The sequence below is a fragment of the Hylobates moloch genome, unplaced genomic scaffold, assembly GCF_009828535.3.
Source record: "Hylobates moloch isolate HMO894 unplaced genomic scaffold, HMol_V3 SCAFFOLD_1, whole genome shotgun sequence".
Classification (NCBI taxonomy): domain Eukaryota; kingdom Metazoa; phylum Chordata; class Mammalia; order Primates; family Hylobatidae; genus Hylobates; species Hylobates moloch.
Window position 1 is genome coordinate 194976717 of NW_026652276.1, and position 19761 is coordinate 194996477.

Consider the following 19761-nt stretch of genomic DNA (forward strand, 5'->3'; position numbering starts at 1 on the left):
TCTACTTAATAATTTTCAACTTCATGATGGTATGAAACCATCCCTGATTTATGATGGTTTGACTTACAATTTTCTGATTTTAGGATGGTGCAAACCTGCCCAATTTCAGATTTTGGGTTTTCATCTTTGCCCACAGTGCAAAGATCAAATGCAGTACTTGAAATATTCAAGACTTTATTATAAAACAGACTCAGGGTTAGATGATTTTGCCCATCTGCAGGCTAAGTGTCTGAGCATGTTAAAAGTAGGCTAGGCTAAGCTATGATTTTCGGTAGATTAGGTGTATTCAGCAATGATATCTTCAAATTACGATGGCTTTAGCAGGATGTAAACCCATTGTAAGTCAAGGAGTATTTGTATTTTTATTTAATTTTCTTTTTGGTTTATGGTGTATAGTTCACCAGTTTGAAATAATATATTTACACATTAAACTATATAGTTTATTTTGCTCATCTTTTTACTGTCTCTAATGTAAAGCAGTTTGAGCAATCAGATAAACCTTTGACTTATCTGATTGTGTGACATTTAAATTTTTTAATAGTCGTTAGTATTACATTGGATGACTTTTTCATTTTACATATGTAAATATGAGCATCATCTTCAGTTCTTAATTCCTAAGTATTTAAACCTCAAGCAGTTTGTCACAAATGTTCTAATAGTAGACCTTCTAACCATGTTGGGTATTATTTTCTTAAATACCAAAATATTTTCTGACATATTAAAATATTAACTATAGAGTTCAAATGATGATATATTATGTAAATTATTAAACTAAGTCCCTTAAAATTATTATTTTTCCCCATTTTTCACCTGAGGGAGCCATGCTGGTTCAGAAGTGTTCAGAGTTCTGAACATGTTTATACTTATATGTAGCCAAATATTTTACATGGAAAGAGTGATCAATGAACAGACAGCAAAATGTTATGTTATTTATTGTTTATTTTGAGTACAAAAGTAACATGATACAACAGAGCTCTTAAAATAAGTGTTATCAAAAGGATGATAGTACTAAGAAAAGAACACTTTTTATTATCCACTGAACTCTATTAATGTTCAAATGGACTCTTCTATTAGTTGCCTTGTTGGAGCAATCTGAGCTGCTAAAAGGACTCTTAAACATGAGTTGGTCTACTTAAAATTCTTTGAACTACTGGGATGGCAGCATTAGATTAAAGCAGGGAATTGAGCACTAAAAATGTCACATGGAGTTTTGATACTGAGTACCAATTCTACCACCTATTCTCCGTGACATCTTAAGCCCTCTAAATTTATTTCTTCTTCTATAAAGTATGAATAATAATAATGTGTGCTCTTACCCCCATAGAGCTCAAATAAAATACTGTTTTATAAACTGAAGTTCATCTTTCTGACTAATAATAAAGGATACAATTAAGACATTGATCCGTAGTCCACTGCTTTTAATTTTTTATGTAAATGATCAATAAATCTTCCATTTTAGACCTTACATCTTATTTTAACAAATAGTAAACATTCTGAAATAGTTTGAATAATTAAATATTGGGCAGTTATTTTTAAATAGTAGCTTTGCCATTTTTTTCTTTTCTTTTCTTTTCTTTGAGATGGAGTTTCACTTTTGTTGCCCAAGCTGGAGTGCAGGGCGTGATCTCGGCTCACTGCAACCTCCACCTCCTGGGTTCAACTGATTCTCCTGCCTCAGCCTCCCCAGTAGCTGGGATTACAGGCGTGTGCCCCACTATAGCTTTGCCATTTCTACAGTTTTACTGAAGAAGGCTAAAATGCTTAATTTCTAAAAAACACATATTTAAGTAATACAGAATGGGTAATAACTGCAGAGAACATATATGCAATTTTATAGAGAGACAATAAAGTTGTTAAAGTGATGAGATTTTGGCAAATTTTACTGTTTAAAAGTTTCTACTTTCAATTATCCTATTGTATAGAAAAGTGAAATTCTAGAAGTTGTATGTAAACATTATTTACATTTTTATTCAAAATCTTTTGACATGGGACTTGATTACAGTATTTTAAAGTAGCAAAACATTGTTCTTTACATATGTATATGTTTCTATCTATATTCTATATGTGTTTATGTCTGACACTGGGTACTTTCTGTAGAGTGGTGGGTTTCATTTGCTTTATAACCAAAGATTAAGGTAAAGTGAAACTTGTACCTTCTAGACTTAAGCCAGTTTAGCTGGATTCAGAAACCAACTCAGCCCTCTTTGGTGGTGGATCTAAACTAGATACCATGTAACCTTACTGTTAGCTGTAATTTTAGAGGTTGCAATTTTTTTAAATTTTTACATGTGTGAAAAGTTAGACCTTGGTAATGACTTTGAGCAGTAGCGTATAAATAACTCATACATGCTTAACATTCCAATAATGGAACACTAGGCATAATAAATATGTGTTGAATTGACCTGACTTGATTTCCCTGACGTATGACCCCGTCCACTAGTAAGGTTCTAAACCTCAACTTTTATTTTCTTAGCTTGGAAGAATGCTCTGCACATAGATTCAATGAATGTTTATAGAATGAGTGAGTGGATGAATGAATGAGTCACTCTGTTAATCAGTACAGGCAATGGTAGATTGAGGAGGATGTGACTAATGAAATTGGAAAAGAAAAGAAAGGAGAAAGATCAGGGATATTGCTTTAGGACATGTCATTCATCAGAAGAATTTTATTTTCACACCTTTTAAGGTGAAATTTTGACAGCATCTTTAGAATGTATTTGAACATTATAAAGGTAAAAAACTTCAGGAATGCTAATTGCTAATATGATACTATGATATAAATTTGTCGTGGTATAGGAGGAAAACAATTGTTGCCATTGCTGTGTGTGACAGGCAGGAAAGACAATAGACATGTTACTTGGCAACAGGCTGAAACAGCATCATTATCACCCGACAGTCATGGAACCTCCAAATTGGAAAGGATCTTAAAGATCATCCAGTCCAACATCCAGCTTGACAGATGGCCACCTACCTAGCTTCAGCCTAACCATTTCTGCTCGTTGTTACTTGTTGTGGTAACCAGTTGTATAGATGAATAATCTTAACAGTTACAAAGCCCCTCAAATCCAGCAAAAATGTGGTTCGTTAAAAGTCAGTGTCCCTGATTGAGTACTCAGAAATTACATGAAATATTCCTTAGGTAGAATAGTATAGAGAAAATGGAATGGGACTTGGTATGTGAAGATTTGGATTTCAATCACAAATCAGCCACTTGTTAGTTTATTCTTGGTTAAGTTATTTAATTCATTTTACACATATATAAGATGGGGTTGTTATAGGGATCAAATAGATTATATGATAGGATTTTGCAAACTGTAAAATGCTGTAAAGTTCCCTTTTTGACAGCCTTTTGTATGTTGATAACAGTTACTTTTTTTATTTGGCTGTCCCCAGAATTTCTCTTCTCCAGGTGTAAACACAGTTATATTTTGTAGTGTGATATGGTTTCGTGCAGAGGGCCGGAGACACATTAGTACCATGACATAGTGAAATACAAAACAAGGCTTTTATTTTAAAGCAGACATGGTGCAGACAGAGTACCCTTGATCCTCTGAGCAACCATCACCCCCAGAGAAGCAAGCTTAGGCTGGGTATACCCAGACCGCATGCACCAAAAGGCTCCTCCAAACCCTGTTGTGTCTGCCACAAGTCCATGTTTATATTTGTATGATAAATAGTATATTATTTTTTGCTCAAAGAGGATTGCCAATGAAATGATCATTTGATACTAGTCTATAAAGCCAAAAAAGAAAAATAATTTAATTTAAAACATATCTTCCAAAGAAAAATGAGCTAGTTTATCTCATTAGTAGTTAGCCTCTCCTCATCCCTGACTTTTCTGCCTGCATCTTAAGAGGAAATAAGTCAATGAGAGTAACTCCCACCTTGAGTATTTGGGAGCAGTGGAAACCCAGATTGGGAAGGGGAGGAGAGAAAGGAGGATAGAATTCTCAAAGCTATTTATATGGTTGAGCCTTGCCACACAGTAGGTACCATAACATGTAGTTAATCAGTATCACCTCTGGAAGCTCTTCTTTTTTCTCCTAGGATAGAAATGAGGGGTTCAAGTGGCCACACTGTGTTATTCTACAGGCCATTCAACTGCACAGAGAGGCCAAGACTATTAGCATCATTGAGTCTGGGCATTAAACACACATAAATACTCACAGCTTGATAATACACTTTATCTCTTAGGGCAAAGCCCCACCAATGTAGATCTTTTAAGTAATTGTGTGAATTGCGGGGATTGGGGGACGAATCTCATCAGAAGTTTGAAGGGAGTTACATTGAGTTTATGATTTAATGTAGAAAGAACTAAACTCTATTGAGTCTTCTCATCCAGGTCCTTTTTTTGACGGTTAAAATATTGGTAAATTTGCTTTACTCTGCAACGTGTAACATGATTTATTTTTTCTTTCTAAAAACTTTCTTTTTCCTTAATTTCTGTAATACACTTACTGGTACTGTTCCAACCTTTGGTTGTTCTCTTTTGTCCTTTGTAGGCAACTTTCACTTATCCTCTCTACCTGAAATCTGTACCTTTCAATCTTTTCCCACTCACATATTTACATGCCCAAATACTCTTATTAATAATTTTGCAACTAAGGCAAGGTTAATTTTGCATTAGTTGGTGCAGAGGAAGATTTTTTTCCATTAGAGACTCGCTCTCTTGAGAAGCTTGCCCAGGAAGTATAGTTTGAAATAAAAGAGAAGTAAGATAAGAATGAAGTCAAGCAAACAGCTTTCCTGTATATTCACTACGTTGTTGAAAGACATGGCTATCAACCACATATAATGAAGCCAGAAAACCTGGAAGTCATTTTCAATTTTCCCTCTTATGTTCCTTTTTCTTGATCAATCACAAAGTGAAATGGACACTAATTTATAAATATGCCACATCTGTCCTCTTTGCTTCATCTCCATTTCTACTGTTCTAGTTGAGGTTTTCATTCTTGTTTGGATTACTACTTTTTATTCATCCATATGCCTGTAGTTTCTCCAGTTCCTCTTTCCATGTAGTTAATATTTGACCTCAAGTGTTCTCCGTCCCTACACTTACTTCTGCTTTTATACAGCTTATGGCTGGTTAAATCATTGAATTCTTAGTGCTGAACATAGCCTCTGGAATATGGTGCACATGCAAATATCTTTGAATGATTAAGCATTGGAGACAGAGTAGGAGTCAGTATTCAGAACTCTTTAAATATCCTAAAGTCACTGAATTCTGTGCCTTTTTTCATGGAACATCAGACATTTTTCTTATTGGAAAAAGTGTTCAATTTTTTTTTCTAGCCATGTAGAACTTTTTCTCCTGGGTTTGTTTGTTTGTTTGAGTCCTACTCTTTTACCAGTTACTTGTGAACAGTGGTCTTGACTTCTTTTCTCCTTGGAATACCTCCATCATTTGACATAATATTATAAATAATTGCCCAATATGTAATATGTGATTATTAGCATAAGTTTTCCATATAAACTAATAAAAAAGCTGTTACATGGTTTCACTATGAAAACAAACCAGAATGACCTTGTGAGAGGTAGAAATAAACTCAAATCTTATTTTCTTTACAAAAAGTGCCTTCTAGCTCACCTGCACTATTTGCTGAGGTCAGACTAACATCAGCAGCACTAGCCCTTTAATTACCATCGAAGAGTTACTTTATTATTAATTCCCCCTATTAAAATTTTTTTTTATCTAGCAGTGTTCATTAAAGTAATAAAATAAATTGTTTCTTTCAAAATAAAAAAGAAATGAACATCAGCTGGAGCTTCTTGAGTTAACAAGTGAAACCTTCGACTTAATTGCTTTATGTAAGTATGTGTTAAAATAAGTAAAAAGTAAAATATAGCAGAGTCATGGATAAAATTTAACTCAATTTTAGTACGCTCATGTTGAGTTAAATTTTTTTTCTTTTAATTTCTTGAAATAGTAAGGACATGGTAAAACACATCATGATGTAGTGAAATAGAGCCAGGAAATTTGGTTTAAGGACTCTTGATGTATACAGTAAAAATTATATTATTATCAGCAGCATCTTTAAATTGAAAAGATTAAGGGATTATATGAATACCATTTAGTGTTCATTTAGATTTTCTAGCAGGTGCTAATTTTTAAATATGTTAAACTGCAAGAAGATTGACTAGATATATTAATACATTTCTAATCTTCATCGATAAGCTTTATTTGGTCAATCTGGCTTATTTGATTTTACTTTAATTCTTAAAGATAGGTAATACATAGTATCTTGTAGCCTGCTGAGCCTCAATTATTTTAGGGTCCAGATGAAGAGATAGTTATCTTTTTAGCATGCAACAAAAGCAGGGTGGGGCCTGGGAAAGCTAGCCCTCCATTTGTCCCGATGTGCAGTTTTATAATTGATATCAATTTCTATGTTGTGTTGTCATTAAAAAGTTTGTGAAGCATTGCCTTAATTATCCATTTCCACTTTTCAAGGAGAAATTACTAAAACCAGTGTCTCGGTATGTTTCTAGAAATAGTCAATGTATATATAAACATAAATATATCTTTATATACATTTTTTCCACAAATAGTAACAATATATACTCTTTGATGTATTCTGCTTTTTCACTTAATAGCCTTGGAAATTGTTCCCTGATAGTACATACAGTGCTACTTTATTATTATTTTTTTGCTGCATTGTGTTGTTTATTAAATGGATATATCATCTTTATTCACAAATGGCAAATTTTTAAGACACGTTAATAGCTGTTTAAAATAGATATATATTCTTTATATGATGTCTACTTTACCAAAGAAAACTTTCAAAACTTCTTAAAATTGCAATTATGTCACTGGTGGTCACTTTCCACTGTTGTGGTTTTCCTAGATATCAATTTTCTCTCTTTGGCTGAACTATTGTGTTTCTAGCTGGGCTTTTATTATACAAGCAGAATGTTTTTGATCAGATTGTATTTACATGACAGCCTGGAACTGTGGCATTCCCTCAAGTACATTGTACACATTTAAAATATTGTCTAAATATTTATTCACATGATGGATTACTGTGGCTGAGAAAAGGCAGTTACAACCTATTAAGTAAATAATTTTAGTTTTTAAAAATTTGGAAAAGCTTTGAAGGGGTCATAATGTCTCATGTCAGTTGTTAGAAATGGCCACTGAATACCATTTTTTTTCCCTAAATGGTATTTTAATTCTTATTTGCTAAAGTAACTAAACAAAAAGGGAAACGGGAAAAATGTAAACCAGTTGTCTGCAGGTATAGACTTTCCTTCCCCCTTCCCATGGTCGGATACCATCTCCTCATCATTAATGAGCAAATAGGAAAAATCATAATTAAACAAACAAAAGAATACTATGCTAGCAAAATTTTAATCTTCCTGGAGGTTAAAACAAAATTAATTAGATATTAATTAATTAATTAATTAAAAAGATATACAGCTGAATTGCAGAAATATTTAGCATAAGTAGTTATATTTCACTCAAATTTTCATAATGAATTGTGATTTTCATAAAAATAAAAATGACTTTATTTTTGTGAAACTTCTATTTAAGAAGTCGTTGATTATTTTTAGGTCAGCTTGAAAATTGGACACTACTTACTGTTTCTGTTTTTTCAAAAAGGAGACAAGGTTTTTGTTCTTAATTGTAGAGAATTTATTTAAACTTATGTAAGAGAGAGAATTTGTGTGTGTGCATTATTTTTTTTGTTCAATCATGTGGTGCCATTGTTCTTTTATTTATAATTCAGGCATTATTTGAACTTTACAAACCTTTTGCATTTATTAGAGATCAATTTGTTACATTTTAAGGAAGTGAGAAAAATTGTGTTTTATTTCATGTAATACTAAGTTTATCTGCACATTGTAGGTTTGTGATTGTAACATCTTTTGACAAGCAAATTAGACTGTAAAAAGAGCATCCAACTTGGAGCTTAGGGCATATGGTGCTACCTTCTGCAAATATAACACAAAAACAAGTCATTCCATTCAGTGAGAGGTTATGTTCAGACTTTAGTGTGGAAGGGAAAAAGTAGCCTCTTATCTAAAAGAAAATAGTAATCTCAGTGGAAAAATGTACCTGTCTAAACTGAAACTAAAAGTAAGAGAGACTAAGAAACTAGTGCACGCAATTTCATTATTTTCAAGATCTAAAACTACAGCTTGAATGTAAAAATAGTTAAGGAATATAAAGTAGCAGAAATCTAATAAAGTAGTTATTTTGGCCATTATCCCAGCAATTAGGATTATTAATACTATGAAAACTTACTATATAAAATAATACATAATTAAAATACAGTATCTGGTATCTTACAGTATGTGTGGCACAATGATGAAACAAATTGTTCTGACATTATCTATTGAATACATAATTTTTACATGTCAACATTCTAATTTTAGTTTTCTTATCTGTGACTGATAGGTAAAATAGTCTATTATGTACACATCTTAATATTTCAACATATGGATAAAGATGAGGGAAGATCTATTGATCAGTTTTGAATTCAGATTGTCATTTTGAGCACATACTTCTACAGATGGTAGAGTGTTTGCCCATCAGAGCACCAATACCTTTGAGACAGTTGTTGCAAATAAACCTCTTTTACATGCTTTAGGTCAAGAGTAGTCAAACCTGTTACAGCACCTGCTTTTGCATATGCAAATCTGTTGTTTTGTCATTTCATTAAACAAGAAGAGGTAACAGTCTCTTGTGGTTGTAAATAAGTCTGGAACATCACCTACATGAAATGAAATCCAGCAAAAAGACAACTGTGATTTCTGTTGTGTAGTCAAGGGAGGTTGCTTCTGTTTGGGGCTTTGTTTTTGGAAGACTGCCCGTGATTTGGAGGGAGGGTAGAGAAGCAAGTGGATGTTTGGAGGCAAGAACAGGGAAGGTGTTTGCTGTCATTGACTGTAGGGTAGTTCTGAAGTTTGACATGCCCAGAAGCTACTGAATGCCATGTGGGGCCCCCATACACTGCATACCTCAGTTTTCATCATCTGGTGAGCCTGCAGCAGGATTTCCAGGCACTGGAGTCGACAACATGTCTACTTTGGTTCGGAACTGATTGATCCACGGAACAGAACATGCTTGTGGGATCTTCCCTTGCTATACAATGACATAAATGATTGAAATGTTTTCTTTAGGAAAAAAGTATTATTTGTTTATAGATCTTATTGCTTATGGGAAAGAAATTGTCAAATAGTAATGCAAGCAGAGTTTGCTGGAAACTTTCACATTAGGTTTGTGAGTTATTGTCTTGTTTGACTTTGGCATATTAGAAATAAAACTGGGAAAACACAATTAGGTTAAAGAAAGGGTAGAATAAATTTTTTCCTTATCTGTATCTCTTAAAAAGAGTAGTGGCATAAAATAAAAATGGCACCTCAGGATTTGCAAAATGACAGAAGATTTTACTCTCTGTTGCCATAGATTGCTGTGGGGGAAGAAAAGGAAAATACTAGAATTGATGAACAAATGTTGCATGCTGTCATTTTAGATTACATTATTTTACTGTGTAGTTGTTCCTAGTTTTCCTTTTTGAACAATAGTGAAAAATGCTTATGACATAGAAAGTAATGTTACAAATCTGTTAATTGTGTTAATTATGTTTAAATGTGTTTCTTCTGACATGGAGTTACTATGAGCAGGAATAAAAAATATTATTTTCTAGCGTTGGGGGGAATTAAAAATTCTTTCCTGACCTTTTAACCTTGTCAAATGATTTCCCTGCTCCTGACATAGTGCATTATATTTGCAAAGGTTGGAAGTTAACTCTTCAGTGTACCAGACATCATTTTTATTGGGATATTAATTCTCAGAGGTGCTAATCTCATCAAGATTTGTAGGCATTTTCTTTCATAGGCCATTCTGATTTGTAGCTCTTTCTTTTCACAGCAGTATTAAATACCAAACCTTCTCTGATATGGAAGTTCATTAGAGATATGTCTTTGATGGCAGCCCTTTCCTGGCTTCAGTTTCAAATACCTTGATGTAAAGCTTAAGAAGCCATTGTGTTGTAAGCCCTCCTTGATGTGCCTTATTTAGATCTGCATAGTAAATCAAGGAAAGTAAATAACAAGGCAGCAGATGGAAGCATGGAGATAAGACCAGTGAACAATTGTATTTGTATTTTGTTATGATGTTGACAGGAGCTAAAATTCACTAATCTAGTTCAACTGATCTGCATTTCAAAGAAATCTCATTTAGCAGCAACTTGAAGGTTTGTAGGATAAAGTTCTTTTATTGCAGCTTTTATTGCATTCTTTGCTAATTTATCTGGTCAAGATTTAGCCTTGCTTACTTAAAGCTGCAAGCATGTTACAAGGAGTCTTAAATACTATGAAAGCATTAATGTCTAGACTATGAACTGAAGGTAATTACATATCCAGCCTTGAATAGGGTACATTTAGAAAATACTGTTGCCCAAACTCAATTGTCAGGGCAATATAGATAAGGTAGGTTTTCTTTTTTTTCCACCTCTCCTGCCTATTTGCTCTGAGATTTTTTTCCGCATCATGAACAAGCTAATAAACAATCATCAACTACTCAGAAATTATTCAAAAAATAAGTGTAAGTACATCTCCTTTAAGTATGAATCCATTGATGCTGATACTTGTGCCTTTTTGAGAATGGAAGATTATTAGTTTTATAGTTTTGATACCCTTATTTGACTCTACAGTTATAAATATGTAAATATATAAGTGAAATGGTTAATGTGAACTTCAAAGTGTTATAAAAAGCATAGTCAGTGGACAACTTGTACAAAGAATATTGGTATGTTCTACTTTTGATTAAATACATTATTTAATGGAAATTAGTATTTCGAAATGTCTTCAAAGAGATTAAATACTATATGTGTATATTTATATATAAACTGAATAGTGAGTAAATTTGGATTTCCAAAAGAAAAGACTGCTGGATTTAAGACAATTATCCTGAAGTCAAATCCTGTCTCTGCCATTTATACCCTCTGAGATTCTGGGGAAAATACTTATGTGAATTTCTTCTGTAAATTGTGGGGATTGAACCAGAGTCTCACAAAGTCTTCCCAGTTAGAAGATCCTTATCATTCATTGACAATCTACTTTATGTCAGGCACCAATCTTGACCCAAAGATTATGTAGATAAGTTCTTTTCCCTAAAATAACTCATGTAAATATTCCATTTTCTAAAATTGGCTGCTAATACAGTTATTAATAGAATATAGAAAATGACTTAGTACTCCTCTTTCTGATTCTTAACAACTACTTGGATGACCCTATATATGTTGAGTATTGTAAACCAAAAATAAAATTATAAGACCCCCAACTGACTGATGGACCTACCTCTCATCCAGGAAGGACGTTCCAAAGTAAACCTGAACATCTAGTTCAGGCCATGATGGGAAGGGGGATCGGACATGCCTCATTATATCCTCTTCCTTTGGAATTCAGGCACAGCTGTTCAGCATTAACATTAAAACAAAGATCTTAAGACTGACAAAACAGACTCTAGCAATAAGACACCAAATTCCAACGTGACTGTAGTATAGCATCACATGACAGATAGCAGACCCTCAAAAAAATTAAAGTGTTTTACCCCAAAATATATTTCTTTGACATATTTTGAAATGGCCCTGGAAAGCTGTTTCTTGTGGGGAAAAGCTACTTTCCATAGGGAATTCCCTTCCCTTTTCAGGTCTTTTCCCTGATGCAGGAGAGAATTAACGAGGAATCTGGCACCATTTTAGGTCTGATAATTTTAGCAGTGGAAAGTGTCTGTGTCATGTGGCACCAAAGTATTTTGGCAGCAAATCTGTATGGGTCTGCAACAACCTCAATTCTTACCTCCTCAGAAGAAAGAATTTGATTGAGGGGCATAAGGCAGGAGACACTGAGGCAAGTTTTAAAGCAGGAGTGAAAGTCTGTTAAAAAGTTTTCGATCAGGAATGAAAGGAAGTACACATAAAAGAGGGCCAAGTGGGTGACTTGAGAGATCATATGTGTGGTTTGACCTTTTGACTTGGAGTTTTGTATGTCAGCATGTTTCTGGGGGGGTTGCATCCCTTCTCCGCTGACTCTTCCCTTGGGGGTGCACTGTCTGCATGCACAGTGGCTTGCTAACACTTGGGAGGGGAGCATGTGCAGTGTGTTTACTGAGGTTGTACACATGTTCACTTGAGGCGTTCTTCCCTTACCAGTCTGAGTGTTACTAGAAGGTCATACACCAGTTAACCTGTGCCATTTTGCCTCTTAATGTACATGCTTCCTCCCACTCACCCAACTCCTGAGATCTTATCCAGAAGCTGCTGATCACCAGTTTTAGTTTTTTTCTATCAGGAGACTGCCTTTTTCTGGTGCTGGCTGCGACCAATTATTATTTTACAGAGACAGTTAACAATAACTTGAAATGTTATTGGTTGCCTGACATTTTTGGTGTGTGTGCATGTGGAAGGAGAGCTCTCTCCTGCTCTGCTCATGTCTGACTAGCTACCCACTGTAACAGTAGGAGCTCTGAAGCCAGCTACCTGGAGGCTTCATCTGCATGATAAAAGATTGGGTTTCACAGCCCCTTATCTTAACCCAGATATTCCTTTCTATTGATTCCAGTTCTTCAGATAATAACTCTTTCAACCAATTGCCATTGAGAAAAATCTTTGAATCCACCTATGACCAGGAGACCCATTCCCACTTTGAGTTGTTCCACCTTTCAAGACCAGACCATTGTATATCTTACATGTATTGATTGATGTCTTACGTCTCCCTCAAATGTATAAAACCAAGCTAAGGTCAACAACTTGGGCACATGTCCTCAAGGTCTCTTGGTGTTGTGTCACAGGTCATGGTACTCATATTTGGCTGAGAAAAAATCTCTTCAAATATTTTTCAAACTTGACTTTTAGTTGACAGTATGCTAATTTTAATCTTACTTTTCATACTGTATGTAGTGGGCCTTAGGAAAGAGATTTATCTTATCATTTAAAAGAAATTGTCATGTAACATGATTTTCATGGAAAACAATCTTAAATTTTAATGTTGACTTAGAACTTTAAATAAGTTATTTAAAATCACCTGTTTTATTTGACTATCTCAGTATAGATTGTTTGGTAAGTTTTTTATAAAAGCCAATGACTTGGTTGGCATGAGACATATTTTTGACAGATTTATTTATTTGGAAATAATGGCAGTGACAATTATTTCTTGCAATTGATGAAGATAAAAGATTAAGAAGTCTTTGAGTTATAACTGTCTTTGAGTTATACTATAGCTCTGCTATAACTGTCTTTGAGTTATACTATAGCTGTCTTTGAGTTATACTATAGCTCTGTCTTCGAGTTATACTATAGCTGTCTTTGAGTTAACATAACTGTCTTTGAGTTATACTATGGCTCTGCCTCTATCTTCCATACCATTCCTTGTCAAATGACTCAGTATTTTCTTCATAATAAAGCTATATTGTTAAGAAAGACACAGATGAATAATACATTCTCTATTTTCAAATAATTTTAAATTAAATGTTAGAAGTCAGGTATGTGGACAAATGTATTACATAGTAGATTACATGGACAGTTTTTAGAGGAGAGCTGTAGAGAAAATGCTATTTGAGTAGCTTATTCCTGGCTAAGAGAATAGGGGAATATTTCATGAAGTTAATGGTAATTAAATTGAGGCTTGAAAGGTATGGTGACATTTGGACAAATAGAATTTGAGAAAATAGAGACATGCTAAGTGGAGCAGATTGAGACTCTAAGAAAATCAAAGCAAATATCTAATAGTTCAGTTTGATTCTAGAATGTAGAGATAAGTGAAACAAAGTAAAGGAGAGGCAAATTCAATCCTAAGAATGAAAGGCCTTAGGTTTTAGGCTAATAAGTTTTGTTTTATTTGGTAGGTATTGAGGAGCCCCTCCCTATCCTAGTTGATGCACTTGTAAGAAGAGGCACCAGAGAAATAGTTGCATGACTTGAAGTCACATCTATTAAATTTAGGCATTAATGCGTTCCCCCACTTCCCCCTATGCCAGTCTAATATACTTTAAAAACATATTATATATTTGCAAAAGGTATATCTGGCATGTTCTGTAAAGATAATGATAAGAGGGATGTTTGAAGACATTTGGTGGATGTGAGAAATATGAATTTGAAATTGTTATTGGAGTAAAGAGGGAAAAACTGTCATTATAGTAGTAGGTGGAAGAGAGACTGCTTTTAAGATGCTTTCTAGAGACACTTAGTATGCTTTGGTATATATTTAAGAAACAACAATATTTAAGAAAATAAACAAAAAGGCTTGAGATGGAACTGAAAATATATCAGCCATTATTTGAATAAGAGTCAGAATCAGAATATTCAAGTGAAGATACTTAAGAGTCAGTGGAAGACAGCTGAGCAAAAGAGGATGAAAAATTGCATTTACTAGATGTTTTAAAGTGCTAAAAGTCAATAGCAAATATTTTGTCAGAATGTAAGTGTGTTGTATAGCAAAATATATTTACTGATTGTTCAAAACTCAAACCAGACTTTTATTTGGAAAACACGTTGTACTTGGTTGTCAGTTCGCAGGCTAGCCCATCCATTTAGCCCTTGTGTTAAAAAAAGAAGGGAGTGGTCCATGTCCTTTATAGAGCTTGCAAGTATTATTTGTTGGTATTTATTGTTTTTTTAAAATATGAGATTAGTTGTTAAATCTTAAAAATTGGACTCTGTCTCACTCTCTCTCTCATGCGCACACATAATGATTTAGCAGTCTGTCTGGAAAATTCCGATTTGGCAAGACTAAACCTACATACATTCCTACAAAGCAGTAATGGCAGTAATTTTATGGGGCTTAAAAAAGCACCTCTTTAGAGACTTTGCCATAGTACCATGAAACTTTCCTTTATCCTGCGCCTTGCCTAATTGATATTTTTGTCTTTAGGTATTTTATTTTGTGACCTTTATGATGTATGTGATATTAATCATATATTGTTTCTGGTGATTGTTGCCTTGAAACCTAATGACTACATGCAAAAATTTTTGTAGTCAAAGTAAGTTGGGATTACAAATGAGAGACCAGTAACTGATCACTTATTCTGGTGGGTTTAGATTCACTCCGTTTTGTGTTGCCTTGGAGTTTTCTGCAGATGTTCACACCTTCCATAACTGTTGGTTGTTTCCTTGGTCTGGGAACAATACTATCAGATTTACATTCAGAAAAACAAATAACAAAAAAACTTAGGTTGGGTGTGTAGTATGGATTCAAGAGAGTTGAGACTGAAGGATAAAGGACCAGAAAGGAGATTGTATAACCAGTAGGTACTTTGAATGTGAAGGTTAGGGGAGGGTGGTGGACTGGATGTATATGTTCGAGAATCATTTGCAACAAGTAGTTGTTGATTCAAGAAATAGAATACAAATTGGGACTAGAATGGTATCTTGAGAAAACTGACATGGTAGAGGCACATGTAAGAATAGTAACCCACAAGATTGAAAAAGCAGGGTTGAGAGTTAGGAGAGGAATTAAGAAAGAGTGGTATCATGCAAACCAAAGGAAGAGTTTTGAGAAGGAAAGAGTAAACAATGAGCTAAATGAAGCAGATAAGTTAAGCAAACTAAGAATTAAGAAGTCACATTGGATTTTTCAGCTAGGTTATTCCTGTCCTGATAATAAAATGTTTAGTTTCAAGGATGTAAAGATTTACTAAACTCTGGGACCATCTATATAAATTTATTAATGTTGAAAGAATGGAATTTCGTTCATTCTAATTCCAACCAATGATTTTTTTTTTCATGTAACAGCATCATGGAAAGTAACGAAAAAGAAAAAAAAAACAGTAATTTGTTTATAAAAAGAAATAAATAATAAATGAATAATATACTAATGATACTTTGGATGAATATGTAAAATTGCCATCCAAACTGGGACACTTTTAAGAGGGAAAGGGATAGCTATTAATAATTGCAATAGGTATGAACCACATCTATCCCAGCTAATCCAGGACTAACAATCACTGGAATTATAGTTCATGTTTATTCAGTGCTAGCTATTGTAGGAGCCAAAGGGGCAAGTTACCCTTGGCCTTCTGAAGGTTCACCAAAAAATTAACTTGCAAAAGACAGATTAATTGGAAAAAGACATACAAATTTATTTAACATTGTACATAGGAGCCCTCAGCATGAAGATCCAAAGATACAGGGGAAGTTCTCTATTTTTATGCAAAGACTCAACAAACTATAGACAGCTGTGTAGAAATATTGGAGGAAAAGGTTATGATTTAATGCTAATAGACTGAGTGGAGAACTCCAGCAAGGCCTGTCTGTCTAGATTCTCCCTGGCCTCTGAGCATGCATTCCTTCCTGGCATGGGGCAGGACTTTCCGGGGATCTGAAGACCTACAGTCAAATAGTATAGGTCAGATAATTTCTTTACAGCAAGTTACGACACAGAAAGGTGAGGGAAAAATTAGAGTAATATTTTTAGGTTTTGACTAGCTTTGGGGAAAGGGGGCTTTGATTTCTAGGACTTCCCTTGAGGAGGAGGGATTCTAGTTTCTATGGCTAGCCTTGGGGAAAAATGGGACTGAGAGACAGGAGTGCAGAAGATCAGAGACAAACTTTGCTTTCTGAGGCTACTTCTGAGGCCTTCATTTTGGGATATTGTTTTCTAAGCCCCCAAACTACCAGACAATAAGAAGAGTTCTTTATAGGTTTATCTCATGACTAGTTTTAGTTGACAACATTTGTAATTCTTTCTTTGTATATGGTGAATTCATTGACATATATACTCTACATAATTTTGGTGACTTAAATGTTTATTTTAAAAAAAGGTGCCCACTATATACCAAGCTCTGTCCTAAGGGATGGGAAATGAAGATGATTAATACATAGTTCTAGTTGTTAATGACTACCAGCATACTTGAGAGAATCTGCAAATGAAATTTTAATGTATTATAGTAAAGTGTCATGTTGATATTGTGGTTTGTGAAGACCTCAACTAGTATTTTAGTACATTATATACTATAATTTTTAGGGTTAAGGTTAAGAAAAAGTACAGCTGGTTGTACATATAAGTGGGATTTTCTCTATCATGAAAAGTATATTTTCTCTGTGTGTGTGTGTGTGAATAGTTCAGTTCTTTATCACAAAGGGATGCATTTCCATATTGATAATGTAATTTTAGCCACATTAAAGCTATATCCTGTGGAGAAGAGTCTGGCATACTCCTCTGACACATCTGGTAGATATGGATGGCATTAATTAGCATACGTATTGTTATAAATGACATGTCAGTCCAGGACAACAAAAAGTATTTGTTATTGATGTCAATCATTTATCCTTTGTCAGTTCAAAAAGCTTCCCTAAAGGAATGTGCATTGGTCTTCACTGACCCAAAATACTGCAAAACCACTTCTGTGTTCTGGAAACTAAAGCAGAACTACCTGTGCTTGAACTGCCATGTGGATATATTCATCTAGAAAGTGTCTGTTGATAAGTTTCAGTACTAAGACTTTCAAATTTGGATTAGATTAGTTGAATCTTTAGAAAAGAAAACAACACACCTACTCTAATCCTAAAATCAAGTCTTCAGTGGATATAGCTTTAATCTTCGGTAATGAAATTTATGTTTTTATTTCACCTTGAAATAATTTTGAGATATTCCAGGTAAATAATTGCAAATATCATTTACATTGGTTAAAAACAGAAGAAAATTGCACAAGTATCAATTTGTGATCAGATGATGGTTTAAAGAGGTGCCCTTTTGCCCACATATATTTTACATTTTGTATTTTAGCTATTCTGATATAGATGTTTTTTGGTTTTGTTTTAACTATTTTCTCACAATAGTTGTTTTTTTTAAAATAAATACCACCAGTATATTGTGTTAAGTTTATGAGCAAAAACTAACTTTAAAGTGCTATCATGCACATTTCCCCTAAACACGTGTGTGTGTGCATGTATATATATATATATATATATATATATATATATATATATATATAATTTTGCTTTAAATGTTCCCCCTGAATTCCAGTTTATTATTTAGTGGAAGGGAATATGAGTGATTTTAAGATAAGGCAAGGGGATGTGATCCAGGTAATGGCACATGTTGAAGACATTTATCTTTTTTTTTTTTTTTTTTTTTTTGAGACAGGGTCTCACTCTGTTGCCCAGGCTGGAGTGCAGTAGCATGATCTCAATCTCAGCTCACTACAGCCTTTGCCTCCTGGGTTCATGCAATTCTTGTGCCTCAACCTCCTGAGTAGCTGACATTACAGGCGCATGTCACCATGCCTGGCTAATTTTTGTATTTTTAGTAGAGACGGGGTTTCACCATGTTGGCCAGGCTGGTCTTGAACTCCTGAGCTCAAGTGATCTGCCTGCCTTGGCCTCCCAAAGTGCTGGGATTACAGGCGTGAGTCACCATGCCAGGCCGAAGATATTTATCTTAATTCTTAATTTTAATGATGCAGAAAAATACCCATTATTGGAAACTTACATTTTGATAAAATTTGAATATAGAACGAGTTCTCTTAAACTTATGAATGTTCATCTCACCAAAGGTCAGATATTCATCTATCACATTTCTGTGTTCTTGTAAAGAAAGGTGGGATGTGTTGCATTTTTACGTCTTATAAATTTGTTTGAGAATTAAGATGAAACCAGATTGAGAACATACCCATGTTAAATACTCTAAGATGTCCAACATACCTTGCTTCAGTAGCAGTTTCCCAACCTTTGTACCATTAAAAAAAATCTCATTCCAGATTTCTTGCTGTCTTACAGACCCTGTACTGTTTCTGGTCTGTTTCATGTTCTTAAAATCATCTTTTTTTATTATTCCATTAAAATTTTTAAAAATATTTTTTCCTTTACACTTTTCTAATCATCCTGTAATTCTTCAGCCCTAAGACATTAAAAAAAATGAATAAAAATATCTCTTACCTAATCGTCTTTGCCAGTCCATTCAAACTCATGGATTTGCAAAATTATGTTAAAGTCTTTTAAAAAATACATTTGAGTAGGCTTTGTAGTCATTTAGATTTTGAATGTTAATTTTCTCTTGCTATGCTGCTTAGCCATAAAAATGAAAAAGAAGATAGATGTGGATTTCTTTTAGTGGGATTAATTTAAATACTAGATTTATTTATTATAATGTTTAACAAGGCAGTTCTTATATTTCTGTTCACCTCATATCCAACAGAAAATAATAGGAAGCTTCAACCCCCCAGTACAGTAAGAAAAAAACAAACTGATGCATTTTGTAATAATTGATTAAAAGTATAATTTCCCTCTAGATCAAACAAATAATAGAAGTCTGTTGAAGCTTTGTCCTGACCTGTCCTGGAAGTAGAAGAATACTCTGGAGAAAGGAGCATTGTAAGCACAAAGAATAAGATTCCTCAATCCTGAGAGAGAGAATTAAAGTCTAACTCTCCAAATGTAAGTCATCTGTACTCTACATATTTTTCATCTCTCAGTTTTTATTGCTATTCAGGTTTTAGCAGAAATAATGTGCTGACAATATTGTTTGGATTTTTTCCTCTACAAAATATGCAGGTGTTTTGGTTGTAACTTCTAAGTTTTGATTTGTGACAATACTTACTAACATAATATAAAATGATACCTTACAATAATAATATTTAATGTAAAATAGATTAATATTAATTGTATTTTCTGATGGAGAGCTGTTAAGAATTTTGAGTATTCTGATGAAAAGAAGGAAATTTCCTTTGATACAGTATCTGCAGTTTTGCCATTATAATCTCTTTTTGCTCTAAACTTTGGTTTTTTTTTTCTTTTATATTTCTTCATATCTGAGAATAAG

General features: G+C 33.8%; 1 protein-coding gene across 1 annotated transcript in view; it reads left to right on the forward strand.

Moving 5' to 3' along the window:
- The window catches only part of FOXP2 (forkhead box P2), a 607622-nt gene that overhangs the window by 55797 nt on the left and 532064 nt on the right, over positions 1-19761 (forward strand). The window contains exon 2 of the mRNA XM_058426115.1: positions 19232-19376. The gene's annotated coding sequence lies outside the window, so the exon portion shown is untranslated. The remainder of the gene's footprint in view (positions 1-19231; positions 19377-19761) is intronic.